The sequence below is a fragment of the Monoraphidium neglectum genome (assembly GCF_000611645.1).
Source record: "Monoraphidium neglectum strain SAG 48.87 unplaced genomic scaffold scaffold01271, whole genome shotgun sequence".
NCBI lineage: Eukaryota > Viridiplantae > Chlorophyta > Chlorophyceae > Sphaeropleales > Selenastraceae > Monoraphidium > Monoraphidium neglectum.
Window position 1 is genome coordinate 4000 of NW_014012357.1, and position 4598 is coordinate 8597.

The following is a 4598-nucleotide window of genomic DNA, read 5'->3' on the forward strand; positions in this document are numbered from 1 at the left end:
GCTTCAGGGTATGCAAGACAGTGTCGCTACCCCTGCCGCTACTGACACTGCTGCCGCTGCCGGCCCGGCTGTGACTGCTGCTGCTGCTGCTGCCAACCCTGCAGCCGCCTGCAGATGGCAGCGCCTCAAGCTTTGGCTGCTCAGTCGGCTGCTGCTGCTGCTCCTGCTGCTCCTGCTGCTGCTGGTGCTGCTGGTGCTGCTGGTGCTGGTGCTGCTGCTCCTGCTGCTGCTGCTGCCCCCCCTGCTCCTGCTCCTGCTGCTGCTGCTCCTGCTGCAGCTGCGCCGGTGTCACGGCTGGCTCCTCCATCCCGTGCGGCGCAAGTGGGCGGCCCAGCGCTGGCTGCTGCCACTTTTGCGCCGTTAGCACCTGCATATGTTGCGGCAGCTGCTGCTGCCAACGCCCCTGCGCCGCCGCAAAGAAAGCGCGCGACGCGCCCGCATCCGGTGCCCCGGATGAGGCGTGCGTGCTCTGCGCGCTGCTGCTGAGCGTACTGCCTACCGCGCTGTGCCAGCTAGTGGCTGCGGCCGACGCTGTCATGCATGCACGAGCATCAAAATCATGCACGCTTATGCTGCCACCATCACTGCCGCCCCCGGCGCTGCCAGCTGCGCTGCCGTTGTTGCTGCTCCCGCGGCCCCCCTCCTGCCGCGGCCCGAGTCGCCCCTGCAGCGGCACTGCCTCGGCCGCGCGCGGCTTGGGTGAGTGTTCCTTGGGCTCTTCGCTGGCGCGGCGGACGCCTAGTGTCGGCGGCGCGGCGGGGCTGCCACCCAGGCTGGCCTCTCCGTTTGTGGCCACGCGTGCAGCAAAGCTGCTGACCAGCCTCGCAACCCGATCTGACCTTGCGCCGCCCTCAGGATTGGTGCGGTCGATGGGGCGCGGCTTCGTGGGCAGCTGCGGCCCCGGCAGCGCAGGCGGCGGCTGCGGCCATTGCTGCGGTCGGCCCAGATCCAGGTCGGAGCCCGCATCGTGCTCAGGCAACGGCGCCCCGACTGTCAAGCGCTCCTGGCTTTCAAGGCCTGCATGCACTTTTAGGAGCTCCTGCTGCTTTTGCTGCTGCTCCTGCCGCTGCTCCCGCTGCTGCGCCCGCTGCTGCGCCCGCTGCTGCTCCAGCTCAGACTCCAGCTCCAACCCAAGCTGCAGCGCTGGCGCCCCCTCATGCTCATGATCATGCTCCTGCTGCTCCTGCCCGCTGCCACCGTCTGCCTGTCCCTCTGCGCCTGCATCGAGGTCGAGCGTTGCCCCCGACCCCTCCTTGCTCGGGCCAGGCCGCTCGTTCGCTGCTGCAGCAGCGACTCCGGTGTCGAGGTGAGCTGGGCCGCTGTCGCCGCGGTGCGCGGACATGCTGTGTTGTGCGAGCCGATGCGGGTCCTCAAGCGAATCGCGATCCGCCGCCAGCGGAGGCTGCGGCTCGGGGGGCGGCGGCGGCACGTCCAGGCCGCTGGGCAGATGGTCTGAAGGCGCGCCATCCAGGAAAAAGTGCCCTTCCGGCCCCACCTGCTGCCGCTTCTGCTCCTGCTGCAGCTGTTGCTGCTCCCGCTGCTGCTGGGCGCCACGGCTGCCGGCGGCGGCGCCGCCGCCCGTCAGCAGCGACAGCTCGTGAGGTTCTAGGCCGAGGGGCCCCCAGTGCTCCAGGCTGAGGGCGTCGAGCGGCGGCCGCACGTCTTCCAGTTCGGCCCCGTGCCAGGACGCCCGACCGCGGTGGTGAAGGCCGCATGGGGCCTGCTGGTCGACCTGCTGCAGCTGTGGCTGCTGCAGCTGGTGCTGCTGGTGCTGATGGTGCTCGCAGGGGTCTTGTCCTGGATTGTGCTGGCTTTGAGACAGGTCGACGAGCTCGCCCGAGGCTGCAGCGCCGCGGTGCACCATGTGCTGCGAGCCGGCTGAAAGGGCATCACCGGTGAAGTGGGCGCCCGTGGCCATGAGGACCGCACGGGGCTGCGTATAGCGCGTGTAGCCAGGGGTGAGCGGCTCTGGTATGTGGTTCTCTTTCCATGCGCCAGGCCCAGACTGTATGCAATGCGAAGCGGCGAGTGCGCTCGCAATGGCGCCGCACAGCGGGGGGTCCCATGCTCCAGGGCGTGCCAGCGCACTTCAGAGCTCACGAATATACTTTGTCGTATTTACATCCTATTATCGCATCTCACCTAATGAAGCTCCGCGACCCAGGCGCGGGCTGAACCAAGGCCACGTCTGTCAACGAATGAGTTGCATCGTGCGATGTCAAAAGAACCTTGCTCAGCAAAGGCTTCGGGGCGCGATTGTGCGCAAACACGAGAGCCTACCCAGGGGAGAGGCCCTCCCTTCATCACGTCCCCGTGCCTAGACATGCACAAGCCATTGATGAAGGTTCATGTAATGGAAAGAGTATCAATTGTTTGCTCATGACATCTGGGCACGATGATGATCTGCAGAGGTCAGACTCTTTTGTGGCCACCTTCAGCTAGGTTTGCCGAATGCAAAGTGCAAACGTACAGAACCTCAAAAACCAAAAAAACATAGAAAAGCTTGATAAGGCTGTTCCAGGGCTCCCCACATACATACGCGGATTCCGCCCAGCGCAGTGCACTCTGTCAGGTGCCGGGCCATCACCCAGCCTGCACCGTCGACCTCTTGCCCTGGATCCGTGTCAATCATGCATGTATACATATAATATGCATTCAAGCGTCTCCGCCGCACTGCAACCGGCCCGTCAGATCGCGAAAGAGCTAGCGAGCGGCCAGATGTGGTGATCTGTAGAGCGCTCAGCCGCGTATACCAAAGGCTTTTTCATGCGCTTTCAAGCGTTATCCGATGTTTCTATGAGGTTATTCGAGGTTTTTGGTGGTTTTTGGGGTTATTTTTTCACTTTGCAATCGACAAACCTAGCTGAAGGTGGCCATGACTGCGACACCCGCCCGGGTGACGAAAACCAACGCGCCTTTTCAGGGACCGCCACCTGCAGTCAGGGACGGTACAGATGTAGAGGTGCTGCGCCGATGCTGCTCGGCAGTATCTACGCAGCACGAGATGGGCTGGAGTCATGGACCTGCTGGTCCCCACGTCGGCGTTGCGCGTGTCGTGCGTAGCATCCCACAACTTTGTTACCGGTGATCTCTGGAAAAAACATGTTCAGGTACACTTGATTGCTTGGGCAAATGGTGCTGTTGGATTATACACACGCATGTTTGCTCTGGCATCATTGCTCTGCATTGCCTTGATGTCCAGCAGGACCTGGTTGCAATGCCGGATGCGGGCAGCAGCGGCGGCGGCGGCAGTCCGTCGCAAAAACTGCGGCACAGCCACCATCACCACTACCTGTACCACCTGCTGCCGGCGCTTGCCGTTGGAGCCCCGACACCATTGGCTCCCTTGCAGGCGGGTTTTTTCATGCGTTGCAAGATTCAAAACTTGTTGGCCCCCCCCTGAACACCTGACGCTTTATAGTTGTGCGTCACTGCTTCCGGCAATCAAAAGTGGGTGGCACATGCAGTGGCGCGGGCATGTGTACAGCAACCGCATCCAACAGCCTGATCCAAGACGACAAATGACTGGAATGGAGCATGATGCTTGCAGCTCGCATATGTATGTATACCTCACGTCGCCGCGCCAGCACCTATGGGATCCATATTTGAGATTTCCGTGCATGCGAGGGATCCTTTCACAGCTGTTGCACCAGCTGGTCTGATGGCGGCGCTTGGCGGCACTCGAGTGGGGGCCACCCGACACCACGGTCAGCAAGATGAGCGTGGATCTGACGCTTGGCCGTGTTGACTACGCACATTGGTTCTGTAATATCATCTGATCGAAATCGGCTCTGCCGCTGACGCTTGATCATATTCTGTCAAGAAGACGAATCCTGTTTCTTAGCCTGACCGCGGAAGCATGCAGGCGCTCGAGGAGCGCGCATTTTCGCACCTCGGGGCCAGCACGTCGCATGTGGTCAGGGCGCTGCGGCGAGCGCGACGGGATGCGCACCAGTGCTCGTGCCGCCCCTCGGCGTCGACGCGATCACAAGCCCTCAGGTGTGCAGGTGCATCCCTGCAGCAGCATGCCACCAAACAACGTCCGTGAGTGGCACCCATCAACACACAACTCACCTTCGATGCGTATGCACGCTCGCTCGTTCCCCCTTGACAGCGCTGCAGCCGGCGAGCGCACCGAGGCATCAACGGAAGAACTGGGGGCATGGGTGCCGCCACGCCAGCGGCAGCGGCCCGCTCACAGGCAGCATCAGGATCAGCAGGCAGCAGACTGCACGACGCCACACGCGGCCCTGCCCGCAGCCGTCTCTCCCGCGGCGCTCGCGGCTGCTGCGGCCACAGCAGCTGGGCAGGGCCCTGGCCCGACGTTTCCCAGCGGCGCAGAGGCCAGGCAGCAGGCGCGCCTGCTGGCACGAGACAGTGCACAAGAGCTGGCCGACCAAATTGCGAACGAGCTGTTGAGCGGCGGCGCCTGTCGACTCTTGGTTGGGTCGTCGGAAGCCGCGAGGGCGCTGCAGGCAACAGCGATTGCAACCTCTGCCCTGCGGCGGCGCGGCCGTGTGGCAGCCTTTGACGTGCGATTCGCCGGCGCCGCGGGCAAGACGGCAGGGCGCGCGGACGCGGCTGCTGGCGCTTCTACC